The following is a 21,191-nucleotide window of genomic DNA, read 5'->3' as shown; positions in this document are numbered from 1 at the left end:
AACATACCATTCGCTTTCTTCACTGCCTGCTGCACCTGCATGCCTACTTTCAATGACTTGTGTACCATGACACCCAGGTCTCGCTGCATCTCCCCCTTTCCCAATCGGCCACCATTTAGATAATAGTCTGCTTTCCTGTTTTTGCCACCAAAATGGATAACCTCACATTTATCCACATTATACTGCATCTGCCAAACATTTGCCCACTCACCCAGCCTATCCAAGTCACCTTGCAGTCTCCTAGCATCCTCCTCACAGCTAACACTGCCCCCCAGCTTAGTGTCATCCGCAAACTTGGAGATATTGCCACATCCAGATCATTAATATATATTGTAAATAGCTGAGGTCCCAGCACTGAGTCTTGCGGTACCCCACTAGTCACTGCCTGCCATTGTGAAAAGGACCCATTTACTCCTACTCTTTGCTTCCTGTCTGCCAGCCAGTTCTCTATCCACATCAATACTGAATCCCCAATGCCGTGTGATTTAAGTTTGTATACTAATCTCTTATGTGGGATCTTGTCGAAAGCCTTCTGGAAGTCCAGATACACCACATCCACTGGTTCTCCCCTATCCACGCTACTAGTTACATCCTCGAAAAATTCTATAATCAGTTCCCTGGCTTGTCCTCTATTCCCTAATGATATAACACTAGTCACCCTCCAGTCTTCCTGTAGCTGAAGATAATGCAAATATCTTTGCAAGGTTCCCAGCATTTTTCTTCACTCGCTTCTAATAATGTCCAATGATGAATTTGGTCGAGCCCTCGGAATTTATCCACCTTATTTCACTTTAAATGAGAGTAATAGATTGTGTAAATGCAGGGAGTCTCTTGCCCAGAGTAGGCGAATCGAGGACCAGAGGACATAGGTTTAAGGTGAAGGAGAAAAGATTTAATAGGAATCTGAAGGGTAACTTTTTCACACAAAGGGTGATGGGTGTATGGAACAAGCTGCCAGAGGAGGTAGTTAAGGCAAGGACTATCCCAACATTTAAAAGACAGTTAGACCCAAAATGCTGGATTAACTCAGCAGGACAGGTAGCATCTCTGGAGAGAAGAAACAGTTAGACAGGTACATGGAAAGGACCGGTTTGGAGTGATATGGACAAAAGCAGACAGGTGGGACTAGTGTTGCTGAGATATGTTGGCTGGTGTGGGCAAGTTGGCCCAAAGGGCCTGTTTCCACACAGTTACATTTAAAACACATTTGGACAGTTTCATGGATAAGAAACATTTAGAGTGTAAAATGCAGGCAAATGAGATTAGCTCGAGAAGTCGGCATTGTTGACATGTAGAGGCTGTCTGCATGTATAGGGCTGAAGGGCATGTCTCCATGACTCTCTGACTCAAAGGAAAACATCCTCTCAGCATCCATCATGTCAATCCCCACCTGAATGAGAAATATCATAATAAGATCAGCTTTCATGCTTGTACACACTAATGAAGATCTTTCTTCAAATCGCAGTCCAAATAATTCACCCATCAACCCGGTGAGATTGCTCGGCACTGCCTCCAGTGGAGGTCTATCTTGCCTTACACGTGGTGGATCAAAACTGTGCAAACCCACATGTGGCCTCTCCAGTGCCCAGGAAAGTTGCTTTCACTTTTCTGCAGAAAATGAAATTAATGATCAGGCTTCAGCTCTTGGAGACCTCACAAACCTGTCAGGTTTGGCTGTACAAGGGCTCCATATTTGGCAAGCCTGCCTTTGAGCCTGTAAGCGACCAACAATTAGTGGGGGGTTTAAAAGTTTCAGAAGACATCTCCAAAAAATAACAACAAATAATTAACTAATTCCAGGTAGATGTTCTCACCCAGTGAAACCATCAGAACAAGGTTTTGCCCAGAGCAAGGCTTGGTTAAGTGAAATGTTTCCAGTCCCGAGTGAAATGTTTCTCTCCTGAGCTTGTCACGCTGAGTTACTCCAGCATTTTGTGTCTATCTTCTGACATGTTTGCTTTGTTTACTTCCTGGAGATCGATTGAATGAATGAAATATACAGCATGGAAATGCCAAGAGTCAGCCTGGGGCATTTACCTAGAAGATTGCAGCCAGACCAGCGAGTGAGTAGATTGGATGAAGGAAGGCTTTCTCCAAGGTGAGTGAAGTATGGGAGGTTTAAAAAGAGCTCCAAAGGATTGATAGTGGAGATGCAATGGTGAAGATTTAAAGACCGCATGGATGAACTCCAGAAATTGTTCATCCTTGTATGGCGAACAAATAAAACTGGGAAAGATGGCTCAACCATGGCTGACGAGGGAAGTCAATGTTAGCGCCAAGTAAGAGGCATATAAATTGGCCAGAGGAAGTGGCAAATCAGTGCACTGGGAGAAATTTAGAACTCAACAGATGAGGACAAAGGGGTTAATTAAGAGGGGGGAAAAAGAGCATGAAAGAAAGCTTGCGGGGAATATAGAAACTGACTGTAAATGTTTTTTTACGTATATAAAAAGGAAAAGAATGTAGGACCCTTACAGTCGGAGACGGGTGAATTTATATTGCGACTCAGAGCTGCTGTGGATTTGGAAGCAACAGCAACAAAGATAAGCAGGAGAAACACTGATTGGCTCTAGCCCAAGTGGGAGGAGAGAAGTGAGTCAGAGGGGGGAAAACAGTTGAAAACTGAGGAATTTGGTTTGTAAATTGGTAAATTAGGCAATTTATCAGTCAATATAAGCAAGATGGCTCTTAGGGAGTGGCAGTGAGTGAGCGGCCTTGTGAGGGAAGTACCCTGCAAGAAAAGTGTGAGTCTTTGGCTCGAGAGTCTTTGGCGAGGAGGCCAAGGAGAGGAGGCTACGCAAAACGCTGAAGAGGGAGAGACGATAGAAGAAGATGTCAAGCAAGCTGATTCAGTGTGATGCTTGCAGTATGTGGGAGGTCAAGGACATTGCTGGTGCCTCTGGCTGCTACAAATGTGAGAAGTGCATCCAGGTAGAGCTCCTGAAGGACCGCGTTGGGGAACTGGAGAAGCAAGTGGATGACCTCGGGTTCGTCCGAGAAACTGAGTCGTTCCTCGACAAGTCCTACAGTAAGATTGTTATACCTAAGGTACTGGAAGAGAGAAGGTGGGTGACGTTGAGCAAGGGAGGGAAGCATGGAATGCAAATGTCACCGGGTGTTGTACCTCTTGTGAACAGGTTCAACCACTTAGAAGCTGTCGGGACAGAAGACGTTATTACACCGAGCGGCGGACTGGCTTGCGAAGCAAAAAGGGCTGTTGAGCCAAAACCAAAGAGGCCAACGTCAGGCAACGCCATTGTAGTGGGAGACTCCATTGTGAGAGGTACGGACAGGGGTTTCTGCAGCAACAGACAGGATTTGAGGATGGTGTGCTGCCTTCCTGGTGCCAGGATCCAGGATGTCACGGACAGAGTGCAGAAAATCCACAAGGGCGAAGGTGAACAGCCGGAAGTGGTAGTGCATGTCGGCACAAACGATGTCGGAAAGAAGGGGATGAATATTCTGCAGCGTGACTTCAGAGAGCTCGGAAAAATGCTGAAAACCAGGACCTCCAGGGTTGTTATCTCCGGTTTGCTTCCAGTTCCTCGTGCTGGCGAGAGCAGGAACAGGGAGATACGGGACCTGAATGTGTGGCTGAGGAACTGGTGCACGGGGCAGGGATTTAGATTCTTAGATCACTGGGATCTGTTTTGGAGTAAGGGGGAACTGTACAAAAGGGACGGATTGCATCTTAATAGGTTTCTGGCAGGCAGATTTACCACTGCTACACGGGTGGTTTTAAACTGAATAAGGGTGGTGGGGTGTCAAATGGGATAGTCGAGGATGGAGTTAAAGGGAAAGGGTTTCTTAAATGGGTGAGCGTAGAGACAGAGGGGTGTAAAATGAGGGTAGAAGCAATAGGTAGCAAGGTGAAAAGTAAAAGTGGCAGGCAGGCAAATCCAGGGCAAAAATCAAAAAGGGCCACTTTTCACTATAATTGTATAAGGGGTAAGAGTGTTGTAAAAACAAGCCTGAAGGCTTTGTGTCTCAATGCAAGGAGCATTCGTAATAAGGTGGATGAGTTGAATGTGCAGATAGCTATTAATGACTATGATATAGTTGGGATCACGGAGACATGGCTCCAGGGTGACCAAGGCTGGGAGCTGAACATCCATGGATATTCAATATTCAGGAAGGATAGACAGAAAGGAAAAGGAGGTGGGGTAGCGTTGCTGGTTAGAGAGGAGATTAACACAATAGAAAGGAAGGACATTAGTTTGGAGGATGTGGAATTGATATGGGTAGAGCTGCGAAACACTAAGGGGCAGAAAACGCTAGTGGGAGTTGTGTACAGGCCACCTAACAGTAGTAGTGGAGTTGGGGATGGCATCAAACAGGAAGTTAGAAATGCGTGCAGACAAGGGTTAAGCGTATTTTAGATGATGATTGTATAATGGGTGTGATTGCCAATCTACATCTAGATGGTGAATCAAATTGGCAAGGCGTGCTGAATGAGAGGGTTTTCTTGCGAATGTATGCGGGATAGTTTTCTAAAAACAACATGTAGAGGAACCAACGAGAAGAGGAAGGCATATTCTTAGACTGGGTATTGAGTATGAGAGACACGCAGGGTTAGGGTAGCAGCTCTTGTTGTGCGTGGCCCTTAGGGCAAGAGTGACCATACAATATGGTTGAGTTCTTCCATTGGATGGAGGAGTGACATTGTTAATTCAGAAAACTAAGGGTTCTCCATACCTTAAAGAAGGTAACTTTGGAGGGTATGAGACACATGAATGTGACCAAGGTAGACTGGAAAATAATTCTTAAACGGCGTTGTGGTGGATATGCGAATGCATACAAGGCATTTAAAGGGACTGCATGGATGAGCTACAACAACGGTATTAATCCCCAGTTTGGCAAAATAATAAATCGGGGAAGGTAGTGAATGCGTGAGATAAACCAGGGAGAAAAATCAGGGCTTGTAGTATCAAAAACAAAAGATGATGCGTACAAATTAGACCAGTAAAAGCAGCCTACCAGAAGATGCCACGGAGAAAATTCAGAGTCCAGCAGATGAGGACGCGAAGGGGGGGGGGAATGGCCTTAATTAGCGAGAAAGGGAAAAAAAAGATTATGAAAGGAAAAACTGGCAGTCAGGAAAGCATAAAAACTGACTGCCCCAAAGTTTTTTAATAGCATATGTGAAGAGAAAAAGCAGATTAAGATTAAAACAAATGTAGGTCCCTATGCAGTCAGGAAACGGGTGAAGTGATCATGGGAACAAGCTGACATGGACATGACCAATTGAATAATTATTTGGTTCTATCCTTCTCACTAAGGAAGACATAAATAATCTGCCGGAAATAGCAGGGGACCGGGGATCAAATGAGATGGAGGAACTGAGTGAAATCCCAGCGTTATAGCCGGGACAGTGGGTTAGGTAAAGTAAATCGAATCTATAAGGCCGATAAAACTCCCCAGGGCCAAGACATAGGCTGCATCCAGGTGATACTTAAGCGAAGTAGCCCACATGCCCCAGAAATAAGTGGATGCACATTAGCTGATAATTTTTTCAAAAAAAAACCTCTTTAGATTCTGGAGTAGTTCCTGAGGAATGATGCGGAGGGTAGCTAATGTAAGCAGGAGCACCACTTTTTTACTAAAAGGGGGGGAGAGGAGAGAAAAAACGGGGAATTACAGACCAGTTAGTCTAACATCGGTAGTGGGGAAACTGCTAGAATCAGTTATAAAGATGGGATAGGGCAGCACATTTTGAAAGTTGTGTGAAATCATTGGACACAAAGTCAGCAGGAATTTAATGAAAGGTAACATCATGGTCCTGACGAATCTTATAGAATTTTTTCGAGGGTTGTAACTACTAGAGTGGATAATGGAGAACCAGTGGAAGTGTTTATGACGGGGGGTCTGGACTTTCAGAAGGGCATCTTAAACCGCGCACCCACATAAGAGATTAGTATACACAAACCAAAAGCACACGTGTATTGGGGAGAGGTTCAGTATTGATGTGGCTAGAGAAAAAACTGGATGTGGCAGGACAGGAAAGCAATAAACCCAGTAGGAGTAAAAACGGATCCTTTCACACAGGCAGGCAGGGACTAGTGGGGGTAGGGCCAGGCAAGGTCAGTGCTCCGGACGAATGCTTGACCCCCCTGGGCCTATTTAGCCGACACTGTCATATATTAATGATTTGACTGCGGCACGAACGGGGTGGATGATGGCGCAAAGCACGTCAGGATCATCTTCCAATGGGGGGTTGCACGATGACACGTCAAGGACTTTCGGGTGTTCAGGTGTCTGTAGCTGGGTTGCAATGTGCAGGCGGTACGAGGAGTCTAGGAAGGAGGGCTGCTCAAAAGGTGCGGTGTGGTCCTAGATGGATAGGCAGGGTGAGTGGACAAATGCATGGCGAAGATGGCAGTAATAATGATGGATAAATGTCGAGGTTAATCCCATATTGCTGGTTAAAAACCAGGCGAAAGTTAGACTATTATCTAGAAGTGGCGGCTGAGCGCGAAGTGATACGCGAAAGGGGGAGATGCAACGTAGCACCTGGGTGTCATCGTGTAACACACAGGTCATGGTGACAAGTAGGGCATACAGGTGCAGCAGGACATGAAGAAAGTGAGTGGAAAGGTATTTTGCATGGCGGAGGTATCATACAAGGATTTGCGTATAGGAGCAGGGGAGGAGTATACGAGCCAGTTTTTTTGTTTTTTTTTTTTTGTTTTTCTTTTTTTTTTGCAACGGGTCTTGGGTGAGGACCAACACCGGGGAGTATTGACGTACAAATTAGTTTTGGTCTCCTAATCTGAGGAAAGGACATTCTTTTGCCGCATAGAGGGGAAGTGGAGGAACAGCAGAAGTTCCCCAGAATGGATTCTCTGGGATGTCAGGACTGTTCATATGAAGGAAAGACTGAGATAGGACTCGGCTGGTACGCGCTAGAATTTAGAACTATGTGGGGGGGGAAGTCTTATGAAAACTTTACAAAAAGTTCTTAAGGGTGGGACAGTGGCGTAGGGATGAGGAAGATGGTAACCGGGATGTTGTTGTAAGTCCAGAAACAAGGGGTCACAATTGTAAGGAATAAGGGGGGGGGGGGGGGGAAAACTTTTAGGTAACGATAAAAAGATATGAGTGAAAACAATTTTTTCACATCGATGAGGTGGTGAATTAACAATCTAGAATTCTCTGCCAACAGAAGCAAGAGTTAGAGGCCAGTCAGTTGGCTTCTAATTTAGAGAAGGGAATTAGGCTGAATGGGCCCTTGGGGTAAAAGGTTCTAATCGGGGATGTACTGAAAGAGAAGGAGTGTGTACGGCGGATCCTGAGTTGGATGATAAGCCATGAGTCAATAGTGGTGTACTGTGGTGGTGAGGGATCGGCAGGAGGGTGGGTGTGCCGAAATGTCGCTACCTCCTGCATCCTGTTTATATATGTTTTCTATGACCAGCGGAAAATGGCGAAAGGAAGAATGCGTTAAATGAACTACTATGGTTCCGTCATGCATTACAGGAAGAAACAAAATAACAATATTTCCGGAAAATATTAGGGGAACGATGATCACTCTAAGGTAGGGAGGGAGGGACTTGATAGGGACATACACATAGTCAGAAAAGAAACAAAAAAGCGCGTTTGGTAATACTGTATTGGGACGAAACCGCAGAGCTAAAATATCCAAGGCCCTGCATGGGGTCGATACCAGGCCCAGAGTACTACAAGTGGATGGGGGGTTGGACCTCCACGTCAATACATGGAGTGCATTTGTGTGATTCATTATCCCAATGTTTTCTCTCAACTCTCGATCAGTTCAGGTGGACTGGAGGGTAGGCCACATGTAGCTCCATTTTTTTTTTTTTAAAGAAAGGAGGGGAGAGAGGAAAATGGGGGGAAGTATGTTGCCATTAGGCCTTACATCGGTAGCGGGGAAAGATGTCTTGGGGAGGGGGGGTCGTCGGTTATAAAAGATGTTATAAGCAGTGCATAGAATCGTCAGAGGAGAACGGGTGGAATCGATCAAAATACAAATCAGCATGGATATTATGAGGGGAAATCCTGCATGAACTAATCTTTTGGAATTTTGTGAGAGTATGTAGACAGTTAGGAATCATATCTACATTATAGTAAAATGAGGGTAGAAGCAATAGGTAGGCAAGGTGTGGAGAAGGGTGTAAAGCGGCAGGGGCAGGCCAAATCCAGGCAAAAATCAAAAAAAAAGGGGCACTTTTCCACCCATAGATTGTATATAAGGGGGTAAGATGTGTGGAAAAACAGCCTGACACGATAGCTCACTGTGGTCTCAATGCAAGGGAGCATTCGTAATAAGGTTGATCGAGGTTGAATGTGCAGACTAGCTATAATGACTAGGATATAGTTGGGATCACCGGAAGACAGTGTGTGCTCCAGGGTGCCCCAAGGCGGGGAGCGGAACCTCCATGGATATTCAATAATTCAGGAGGGATAGACAGAAAGGAAAGGAACGGTGGGGTTCGCGTTGCGGTTAGAGAGGAGATTCCGAACACAATAGAAAGGCCCCAAGGGACAGTAGCCTTGGAAGGATGTGGAATTTGATATGGGTAGAGCTGCGAAACGACACCCCCAATAAGGGGGGCAGAAAACGCTAGTGGGAGTTGTGAGTACAGGACCGGCTAAACAAGTAGTTAGGGGAGGTGGGGATGGCCATCAAACAGGAGAAAGTAGAAAATGCGGTTTTGCAAACAAGAGAGGGTATAATACAGATTCTTAATGGGTGACTTCAAATCCTACATACTAGATAGGGGTGAATTCAAATTGGCAACGGGTGTGAGGGAAAGAGGATTTTCTGGAATGTATTCGGAATGAAGGGCCGCACGGGCCTACTCCTGCATATGTTTATATGGTTTCTATGAAATAAGGAAATGGCAGAACAGTTAAAATGAGTTATCTGGTTGCCGTTCGTGTAATAAGGAAGGACGAAACCAAAACAATCTTCCGGAAATAGTTAGGGGAACTGGATCATCTAATGAGGAGGGAACTGGGGGAAGTGATACCACCGGGGTGGATTCCACAATTAGTCAGAAAAGGCGTGTGTGGTTGGTGTGGAATATCTGTGCTTCATGGAGACACACAAAGAGCCAGAGGTGAGAGGAAAATCGGTCACACGAGGCACTGAAACTGGTCTACACGCGTCGCGCTGAGTAACGTCAGTGGAGGTGAATAAAACGAAAAACAAGCTAGAAAAAGTATGGGGTCATACAGTGAGATGCCACTTGGTCTTGCATATAGCCACATTTGACAACAATGATATCTCACGGAACGAAAAGAATCCAACGGGTCCGTCGAACTAATCCAAGTTGCATGTAGGAGTCGTGGAGGAGTACGCAATCAATGTAATCTGCGCGAGGGGGCTTTTCAAGTGATAGAATAGAAAGGACTGAGAGAGTACAATGGGGAACTTAATGCACAATTGTTAAGCTATGACAATCGATAGGCGGTGGGAAGCATTATATAAGGAAGATTTTTTTTATAGGCAGGGCTTAGAGTACGTCTACCTGAAGCGTATCGGGGCTCAAGCATCAGACATCTCAGCATCGGATTCTGAAGGGTAGAAATCAATAGCTACTACGACATAATCTTTTGGAATTTTTTTGGAGAGATGTAACAAGTAGCGATAGGAGGAAGTGGAGAGCCAGCGTGCATGTGGTGTATCCTGAACTTGTCAAAAAAAGCCTTGACAAAGTCTCACACGCAACGAGAGTAGTGTGCAAAAATTAGAGGGCACATGGTAGTGGTTAGTTGGGTTATTGACATGGATAGAGAACTGGTTTGCAGGAACAGGACAACAAATAGAGGGAATTAAAGGGTCCTTTTCAGAAATGGCAGGCAGGGACGAGTGGGGTGGGGCAAGGCTCGGAACAAAAGCCAAAGGGTTCTGGAACCCAGTAGTTATAATTCGATAATCTTAACGATTTAAGGTAACCCCGGAATGAATGTATTATCTCTATGGTTGAAGATAAACCAATACTGGGGGGTAGTGTGGAGCTCTGAGTAGGATGTATGAGGCGCAGGGTGATAGGAATAGATTTGGCGGCGCCTCGACCTCCCCGTATTGCCGAGCGGCGAGTGCCGAGTGGGTAGAATATGCAGCCGAGCCTCCGCTGGGCACGTAGCAGATGCATGTTAGTGTAATACATTGGATAAAATGTGGGGTGTGCGCGCTTGGTGCAAAGAAAAGGAAGGGCAGATTTATGTAGGCTGAATGGTGTCTACGTTCATTGCGAGAGGATTTGAGTTTAGGAGCAAGGAGGTCCTACTGCAGTTGTGCAGGGCCCTGGCGAGACCACACCTGGAGTATTGTGTACAATTTTGGTATCTTAAATTGAGGAAGGACATTATTGCTATTGAGCGTAGGTTCAGCAGGTTAATTCCCGGGATGGCGGGACTGATGTATGATGAAAGAAAGGGTCGACTGGGCTTGTATTCGCTGGAATTTAGAAGGATGAGAGGATATCTTATAGAACCATATAACATTCTTAGAGGATTGGACGGTAGATGCAGGAAAAATGTTCCCGATGTTGGGGGAGTCCAGAACCAGGGGTCACAGTTTAAGAATAAGGGGTAGGCCATTTAGGACTGAGATGAGGAAAAACCTTTTCACCCAGTTGTGAATCTGTGGAATTCTCTGCCACAGACGGCAGTGGAGGCCATTTCACTGGATGTGTTCAAGAAAGAGTTAGATTCAGCTCTTAGGGCTAAGGGAATCGAGGGATTATGGGGGGGGGGGGGGGGGGGGAGAAAGCAAAAACGGGGCACTAATTTTGGATGATCAGCCATAATCATATTGAATGGCAGTGCTGGCTCGAAGTTTTTTAAAATATGTTTTTATGTTTCGATGAAACAGGCCCTTCAGCCGATGGAGTCTATGCCAATTATCAATCACCCGTTCACATTAGTTCTATGTTATCCCACTTTTGCATCCACTCCCAACACACTCGGTGTAATTACCAGAGGCCAAGTAACCTACAAACCAACAAACCTTTAGGATGTAGGAGAAACCCTGAGCACTTGGGAGAAATCGTACACATTCACAGGGAGATCGTGCAAAATCTACACAATGTCCCAGGTCTAGATCACACCCGGGTCTTTAGTGCTGTGAGGCAGCAGCTCCAACAGCTGTGCCATTGTGTCACCCTAATCCACCTTGCACATTATTCCTCTTTATTCATCCCTAGTCAGGAGATCCTCCCAGCCCACTGTTCACTCCCAAATGAGAATTTGAATGCATTTATTGATGTTGTACCCATGTAACTCCGGAACAATTGGCCTTTCGCCTCTGAAGAAAAGGCCACCTTGAGTATGTATCTGACCAACTTGGGTCCTCCATCCTCTCTCAATCACCTGCTTCAGAAGCTGCAGCATCTTATCTTGCCTGGGAGCCTCCTGCATGGCTGATGCCTCTCCACGCTCATGTGAATCATGGGTAAGTTGATGGGGAGACTGAAGTGGAAACAGTCTAGTAATACTGTAAATTGGGTTTGGTGGTAGACATGGACAGTGAGCTAAAAGCTCTGTTTCCATGGTATAACAGTCTTTGGCAATGTTAACATAGAACATAGAACAGTGAAGCACAGGACCTGTCCCTTCAGCCCATCATCTTTGCACTGACTATGGTACCAATGTAATTGATTTCATCTTTCTATTCTCTGCCTATTTATATGTCCGTGTAAATGTCTGATAAATGTTGGTATTGTATCGGCTTCATGCTGAAAATGCACTGTAATAGATTCAAGTATTTAGTTTAAATTGTTTGACAGGGAAACTTGCTTCTCTCTTGTCCTTGGTCTCATTCAGGTCTGAAGAACTGTTGACTGGTGGGAGCGTTGGGAATACTAGTTGTCAAATCAATGTTGATTGCACTAACTATATTCACAGCTGAGTACCAGTGGCTCTTCAATGGGCAGCATGATTAACTGAGTTATTTTCCATTATAGACCCACTATGTCTTGGGTGAAGCTTTCAATTTCATAAACTACTAGACTAAGTGGGACCCGTTGGGTCCCTGTCACTCAGGAGGCTTCAACACAATATTCCACCACTCACCCATGGTCCCCAACTGCACAGGCGCAGCTCATTTCTCCTCATCCATAGCACTCTCTGCCCCTCCCCAATCCCTCCCTCACCTCTCTCTCCCTCTCCTTTCCCCTACCAATCACTCCCTCCCTCCATAACTCCTCTCCCCTCCATACCTCCTCCCATCCCTCTATCCCCCACCTCTCCCACTACTCTACTCCCCCCTCTATTCCCTCTCCTCCCCCACTCTCTGTCCTCACCTCCTCCCTCTTTTTTTCCCTCTCCTCCTACGCTCTTCCAATCCCTCCCTCACCTCTCCTTTCCCCTACACTCAGTCACTCCCTCCCTCCATAACTCCTCTCCCCTCCTCTCCCTCTATCTCCTCTTCCGCCCCACGGCTCGGCCCGGAAGCACCAGCAGCTAAGGCCACGCCAGCGTGGGGGAGGGAGGGGGAAGCTCGGAGAAAAGATGGGGGTATCACGGGGGAGGGGCAGGAGCCAGCGAGGGGGACCAGAGGGGAAGGGGTTGGAGCTGCGGGGCGTTGTGATAGTGGTGTGTTTGGGACTCGTAGTGGGCGCTGGACGTTCTCCTCCGCGGGGATCAGATTCTCCGCTTTCCGTTTGGCGACATCTCCCGCGCCGGGCCACTTCTGGTCCCTCCGAAAATTGTGTCTAGTTGGAAATCTCCTCCAGCCAACCTCAGCTCCAGTAAAGGCGCGAGGGCACAGGAAGGGGCAGACCGTCGCACGGAGTGACAGGAGAAGAGACCAATCCGCGTGGAGCTGACTGGCAGGATGGGAGATCGATTTTTAAAGATTTTTAAACCTCGCTAACTTTTACAATAGCCCACCAATTGGAATAAAACTTGGTGCACTCTGGGGATAGGAGAACGGTGAGCGAGCTGGCGAAAAATCATAGCACTATCGCGTACCGTTTTTGCACAAATAGAAAAACCACGCAAACTGGAAGAGCACTAGATCAGAGCTTTAGTTACGTATAGAATGGATGGATGGATGGATATAGGAAGGTAGATAGGAAGATGATAGATAGAAGATAGATGGATAGATAGATAGATAATTGATTACTTCAACACAGTTATCTCTTGTCCCTTTCCCCCGACTCTCAGTCTGAAGAAGGGACTCAACCTGAAACGTCACCTATTCGTTTTCTCCAGAGATGCTGCCTGACCCATTGAGTTACTCCAGCATTTTGTGTCTATCGTCAGTTTTATCTTTGTTAAGTGCCTAATACCATGAATGAATTTTCTCAGAACTCTGCAGAATTCCCCTTTGAAATTGCTTGTCCAGACAATTATTAATACTGTTGAAAAGTAAAAAAAACAAAATAAAAACATAATATGCTGGGAATTAAAAATAAAGACAAACTTACTTCCCTTTCTGGAAGTAATCTATATCATGATGACTCACTGTACAAAAATAGTTCTCCTTGTCATTATGGTCGAGTGATGTTGCTTCTGATTCCTTGCCAGCAACTGTTGGGCAGAACATTCCCGGAGGCTTTTCTGATCAGGAAAAGAATGGAAACTGGATGAGCAGAATAGGGGAAGACCAAAGATTGTCCCCACGGTAGTGACCTCACCCCCTGCCCTCAAAATATACAGCCACAGCCAGCTTTCTGACGGAGAAATTCAACTAATTTCACTCTTATCATTCCCTCAAAGATTTGCAAATGAGTTTCTCTAAAAGTATTTATCGAAACTCCCTGTTGAAGGTTATTTCTCAAAGTGCTTTCAACTATTGTTTAGAAATATCTTGTCAGGGAAAGCATGGTGGTGCAGCAGTTAGTGCTGCTGCCTCATAACTACACCGACCTGGATTTGATCTTGACCTCTGGTGCTATCTATCTGGAGTTCACACATTCTCTTTGTGGTTTGCAAGGGATTCCTCCAGGTTCTTCCATTACCTTCCACATCCTAAAGGTGTGCGGTAGGTACATTGGCCACTGTAAAATGTTATTTGGTGTATGCAAGAGCCAAAGGAATCCAATGGGAGCTAATAGGCAAGAGAGAAAGTTGCCTGCCAGTTCCCCTTGAATTTAATTTAGTTTAGTTTAGAGATACAGCATGGAATCAGGTCCTTTGGTCCACTGAGTCTGCACTGACCAGCGATCCCCACACCCATTAACACTATCCTAAACACACTAGGGACAATTTGCACAAACACCAAGCCAATTAACCTACATACCTGGATGTCTTTAGACTGTGGGAGGAAACCAAAGATATCGAGGAAAACCCACGCAGGTCACAGCGAGAACGTGCAAACTCCGTACAAACAGCACCCGTGATCGGGATCGAACCCAGGTCTCGGGCGCTGCAAGCGCTGTAAGGCAACAACTCTACTGCTGTGCCACCATGCCACCGAATAGGAAGAGAGAAAGCTGCATACACTCAGGGGGTATTGGGGGGGGGGGGGGGGGACTGATGGAATTACTCCATTCAGAGCAGACATGGACCTGATGGGCTAAGTGGCTCTTTCTGTGTTGTTATGATACAAGGTTATGGCTGACCACTGCATAAAAAACATTGTTCTGTTAACATCAGCATAAATTCTGATTCTCTTGCCAGGAACTGCCTCTCCTGCTGGCAGTGAGTAGCTGTTTTATGCAATCTGAATGCTCCACATTTGGAACTCAAGTTCTAAAAGAAACACATGTATAGAGTTGGACAGCACAGAGACAGGCCCTTCAGCCCACCATGTTCATGCTGACCTTTCCCCCCCCCATCTTCTCTAATTCCATTTGCCCTCATTAGAACTGCACCCTTCTTTGCTTTGATGATTCTGTGTCTGTCTAAATACCTTTTAAATATAGTGCTTGTATCTGAAGAAGGGTCTCGACCTGAAACGTCACCAATTCATTTTCTCCAGAGATGCTGTCTGACCCGCTGAGTTATTCCAGCTTTATGTGTCTATCTTGTGCTTGTATCTGATACCTCTTCTGACCATAGCGTTTCAGTCACACTCTGTGTAAAATCCAGATCCCTCAGATCCCCTTTAAAACCTTTCCTGTTATGTTAAATCTATGCAATTGATTTTTGATAACCCTAGTATGGAGAAAAGCTTTTGACTTCGATACTCTATTGATGCCTCTCATAATTTTATGTGCTTAAATCAGGTCAATCAATGTTCAAAGTGAGTGAACGAACAGATGCAAAGGGCTAAATAACTGTGGAGAACAGGTTATGGCACATCAGTAATGCAGAGTCCATCACCTCAAACATCATGCTTGGTTCACACAGCAGTAATTATTGGTAAAAATGGCACTTAGCACTTTGAATTAGTTTAGAGACACAGTGTGCGAACTAGCCCTTTGGGCCACCAAGTCCACGCCGACCAGCAATCACCCATACATTCGTTCTGAGCTACACACTAAGGGAAAATTTTTACAAAAGCCAATTGACCTACAAACCTGCACATCATTATATTGTGGGAGGAAACTGGAGTACCCAGAGAAGACCACAGGGAAAACGTACAAACTCCATACAGACAGCACCTGTAGTCAGGATCGAACCCGGATCTCTGGCGCTGTAAGGCTGCAACTCTACCCCTGCGCCACTGTGCTGCCCCCAGAATGACTCCAGGAGCCCACTGCAAAACATTACCAACAGCGAGTTAAGTGTTTCAGCTGTTTCTGGGAATTGAGGAGGTTTGGTCTCTGCGGTTACCATTCTGAAGTCAAATTCTGTTCTTCAATCCTGTTGTTTGAAACTAAATGTAGTTCTTTTACCTGGGTGACACCATCTGGATGTTATTCTTGTGACTGATCGAAACAATGTTCTTTTTCTACAGTTCCTCCCAGAACAGCTGACTTAGTTGGGGGAATTCCAATCAGTTAACCAACAGACCCTTTGGTCATGTGAACTGATCCACGTGATGTCTCATTATAAATATCTTATGAAATAATCACATGATGACATAAATCAGGAAACGAGAGATGCATGTTTTTTATCTTATTGGGTATGAGATCATGAGAGGAATAGACCGGGTGGATGCACAGAGTTTCTTGCCCAGATTAGGTGAATCGAGGAGCAGAGGACATAGGTTCAAGGTGAAGGGGAAAAGATTTAATAGGAATCTGAGGGGTACCTTTTTCCACACAAAGGGTGGCAGATGTATGGAACAAGCTGCCAGAAGAGGTAGTTGAGGCGGGGACTATCCCAACGTTTAAGAAACAGTTAGGCAGGTACATGAATAGGATTTGCTTGGAGGGATATGGACCAATTGCCGGCAAGTGGACCTAGTGTAGTTGGGACATGTTGGCCGGTGTGGGCGAGTTGGGCCAAAGGGCCTGTTTCCACACTATATCCCTCTACGACTTTATGATATGGTCATTACGTGAAACTATGTAGATTAAAGTGTGTCTTGTGGCTTCTGAAAGAGTCACACACTTTTTTTTTCCATTTCCCTTCCTTTTCCCCCTATAGGATCATACAGCACAAAAACAGGCCTTTGCCCCACTCATCCATGCTGACTAAGGTGATTTCCTCAGCTAGTCTCCTTTACCTGAATGTGGCCATATCCCTCTCAACCCTTCCCATCCACACACCCAGCCAAACGTCTTTTAAATGTTTTAATTGTACCTGCCTCTACCTCTTCCCCGGAAAGATAGTTCCCATCTTACTGTATATAGATAGTATAATCCATATTTCCATAATGTAAATTATACCATCTGCATAAAGAAATTACCGTTCGCATCTCTTTTAAATCTTTCCCCTCTCAAATTAAACCAAGGGCCTCGAATTCTACTCTCTTTCCTGGGAAAAAGGTTGTGACCAAAGATACTAGAGGATCTTTGATTGTGACTAAACACCTTACCACAGACCGATAAAGCTGCAACATTGTTTTCTGATTTTGATACACGAGAGAGTTCTTGTGTATCAAAATCAGGAAACAATGTTGCAGCTTTATAGGACGTGGGTTAGGCCGGATTTTAAGTGCTGTGTGCAGTGTAAGTCGCCTCATGACAGGGAGGATGTGAGGCTTTGGAGAGAGTGCAGAATGCTGGCTAGATTAGAGGGTATTACCTATAAAGAGAGATTGGACAATCGTGGATTGTTTTATCTGGAATATCAGACGGAGGGAAGGCTTTACAGAAGGGTATAAAACAATGAGAGGCGTAGAAAGGGTAGACAGCCCTAACATTTTTTCCCAGGGGGGAAATGTGAACAGGCTTAGTGAACTGGATTACCAAAGAGGAGATATTGGTGGTTTAGGAGTCATAGAGTAATACAGTGTGGAAACAGGCCCTTCAGCCCAACTTGCCCACACCATCCAACATGTGCCAGCTACACTGGTCCCACCTGCCTGCATTTGGTCCACATTCCTGCAAATATGTCCTATCCATGTACCTGTCTAACTGTTTTTTATATATTGGGATAGTCCCTGCCTATAATTACCTCCTCTGGCAGCTTTTTGAATACACCCATCACCCTTTGTGTGGAAAAAGATACCCCTCAGATTCCTATTAAATCTTTTCCCCTTCAGCCTAAACCTATGTCCCCTGGTCCTCTATTCACCTACTCTGGGAAAGAGACTGTGCAACTACCCGATCTATTCCTCTCATTTTAAGTGCATTAAAGTGGATACATCTGCAGGGCCTGACCAAATTCATCATTGGAGAGAGTGAGTTATAAGTGAGTGAAGAAATTGCAGAGGCTCTTGCAGATATTTTTGCATCATCTTCAGCTACAGGTGAAGTTCTGGCAGATTGGAGGGTGACTAATGTTATATCATTATTTAAGAAGGGAATCGAGGACAAGCCAGGGAACTACAGGCAGGTGAGCCTGGGGTGGGAAGGTTGATGGAAGTGATTGTGGGGAGGACAGTGAAAGTTGTTCATATGAACTTTTGCAAGACCTTTGACAAGATCCTGCATGTTAGGCTAGTCAGGAAGGTTAAATTGCCTGGAATCTAAGTTGAAGCAGCCATTCAGCATTGCCTTGGAGGATGGAGTTAAAGAGTAGTAGCGGAGGGCTGTTATTCTGACTGGAGTCCTGTGACAAGTGGAGTGCAGCAGGTGTTAGTACTTGGTTCACTGATGTATATTATATACATTAATGATCTGGATGACAATGTAATTAACATTGTTGGTGAATTTGCAGATGACTCCAAAATTGGTGGAATAGTAGATAGTAAGGAAAGATATCTAGGTTTACAACTGAATCTGGATCAGTTTGGTCGAAGACTGAGGGGTGACCTTGGTGAGGTGTGCCTGATCATAAGGGGCTAAAGTGAACACTCAGTCTTTTTCCAAAGATTTATCTATTTTCTATCTATACATAACTAAAGCTCTGATCTTGTTATCTTCTGGTTTGCGCAGTCTTTCTATTTGCGCAAAAACGGTATGCGATAGTGCTACTATTTTTTGCCAGCTTACTCACCGTTCTCCCGTGCTGCGATTGCTCCAAGTTGCGTTCTGATCGGTGGTCTAATGTAAAAGTCAGCGAGGTTTAAAAATCTTAAAAACCGCGCATGCGCAGATCGATCTCCTCTCCTGCCGTTCAGCGCAGCGTGGATTGGTCTTTTTCCCTGTCACTCTGTGGGATGGTCCGCCCCTTCCTGCGCCATCGCATCTTTACTGGAGCTGAGGATGGCCGGCGAAAGTTTCCAACCAGACACAATTTTCGGAGGGTCCGGAAACGGCCCGGCCCGGCACGGGAGATTTCGCCAAATGGAAAGTGGAGAATCTGATCTCGGCGGAGGAGAAAATCCAGTCACCAGCGTCCGCTGTGAGTCCCAATCGCATCGCCAGCTCCAGCCCCTTCCCTCTGGTCCCCCTCGCTGGCTCCTGCTCCCCCTCTCCACAACCCCCGTCTTTTCTCCGAGCTCTCTCCACCCTGCCCACAAACCCCGCCCCCGCCCCCACAAACACCCCCCCCCCCCCCCGCCCACATACCACTGTCCCCCACAACCTCCCCGCCCACACCCCCCCTCCCACCCCACATATCCCTCCTCCCCCACAACCCCCATCCACACCACCCCCTCACAACCCCCCCCCACACAACCCCCCACCCCCCCCCCTACACCCCCCTACACACCCCCCCCCCACCCACACCCCTCACCCCACAACCCCTCTCCCTACCTCCCACATCCTTCCTCCAACACACATCCCCTCCAACACACGCTCTCTACACCACACACCACACTCCCCTCCCCCCCTCCCACACACACCTCTCACACACACCCCCCTCCCCTTTCCACACCCACCCCACCACACACACACCCCGCCACACAGTGGTAGGCCATGGCAGCAGTAGGGGGGGATCAGGGGAGAAGGGGGATCAGGGGCGTCATAATGGGAACCCGTCAGACACGCCTGCGCAGTTAGGGGGCCATGGGTGAGCGGTGGAATATTGCACTGGGGAATGGGTTGCATTGGGGGACCCAACAGGTCCCACTTAGTCTAGTGGGATTCCACAACTAGAGGGCATTGACCAAATGTGAGAGGGGAGGGATTTAGGAGGGACCTCAGGGTAACTTTTTCACTCTGAGGATAATCCGTATCTGGAATGAGCTGCCAGCAGAAGCAGTGGAAGTGGATATAATTATTACTCTTAAAGGACATTTGGACAGATATTTGAAAAGGAAAGGTTTAGATGGCTCTGGGCTAAATGCTGGCAATGGAAACACCCCAGTATACTGACTTAGTTGGAATGGATAAGGTGGCCAATAGGGCTTTTAGAACCTGACCTACAATTTGAGGTGCAAATAAAGAGGTCAATTCAGCTGTGACATTAACAAGTTTGTACCTTATCTGGTTTTATAGCTACAGTATGTAGGTGAACTAGTTTCCATGACTTGTAACCATATGCGCGATATAGTCTCCATAAAACGTACTATGTCTTGTTCCTGTTGTTTGACATTTTTGACAGTGTGTGAAATAACAAGTAGAGTTTTGTTTAAATTCAATATTAAATGTCGGCAGGTCTAAACATGAAGTCATGAGGATTGATTGGGTGAATATTTGAACAATGCAATTTAATCTAAAGATCATCTTCCTTGATGCCACTGACTCATGGCAAAGCACAATCTTATGCCAAGAAAATATTTATATATGAAAGACTGCACCCAGCAACCAGATATCTTTGTGAATAAATGCAGGTAATGGAGGTGATGTTGCAATAACAAGTTGACAACTTTGACTGTTATTTTCAGTTTAGTTTATTGTCACGTGAAAAGCTTTTGTTGCGTGCTAACCAGTCAGCAGAAAGGCAATACATGATTACAGTTGATCCTTTTACAATGTGTAGATACATGATAAGGAAATAATATCTAGTGCAAGGTAAAGCCAACAAAGTTTGAGGGTCACCAAAGAGGTAGATAGTTCAGCACTGCTCTCTGGTTGTGGTAGGATGATTCAGTTGCCTCATAACAGCTGTGAAGAATCTGTTCCTGAATATGGTGGTGTGTGTTTTCACACTTCTACACCTTCTGCCTGATGGGAGAAGGGAGAAGAGGGAGTGGCCAGGGTGCAACTCATCCTTGATTGTGCTGCTGGCCTTGTCTAGGCAGCGTGAGGTATAAATGGTGACAAGAGAAGGAGGTGGGAAATCAAACATGTTCAGAGGTTGAAAAAGAATAGGTAATGTTTCAGGTCGAGACCCTTCTTCAGTCTGAAGAAGGGTCTTGTCCCAAAACCACACCCATTCTTTTTCTCCAGAGATGCTGTCTAACCTGCTTAGTTACTCCAGCTTTTGGTGTCAATCTTTGGTTTAAACCAGTTCCTTCCTACACATGTTTAAGAAGGAACTGCAGATGCTGGAAAATCGAAGGTAGACAAAATGCTGGAGCAACTCAGCGGGTGCAGCAGCATCTATGGAGCGAAGGAAATAGGCGACGTTTTGGGTCGAAACCCTTGTCCAGTCTGAAGAAGGGGTTTGGCCTGAAATGTTGCCCATTTCCTTCAATCCACAGATGCTGCTGCACTCGCTGAGTTTCTCCAGCATTTTTGTCTTCCTTCCTACACATGTTCAGAGGTTGATTGTGAACACTGTCTAAGGAAGGGGAGGCAGACAGAGGTGATTAATGGATGATTACACTGACAAATTTAAGATGATTAAATCAGTTGATAGTTTCTGTTTTCCCTATTTCCTTGTTGGTAGAACCCTCAATAAAGAAAATAAACTTTTAACATGAGACCTTGGAAGGATAATAGAAAGCTGAAATC

Source organism: Leucoraja erinacea, chromosome 21, assembly GCF_028641065.1.
Source record: "Leucoraja erinacea ecotype New England chromosome 21, Leri_hhj_1, whole genome shotgun sequence".
In the NCBI taxonomy this organism is placed as follows: Eukaryota; Metazoa; Chordata; class Chondrichthyes; order Rajiformes; family Rajidae; genus Leucoraja; species Leucoraja erinaceus.
This window is presented reverse-complemented; position numbering follows the sequence as displayed.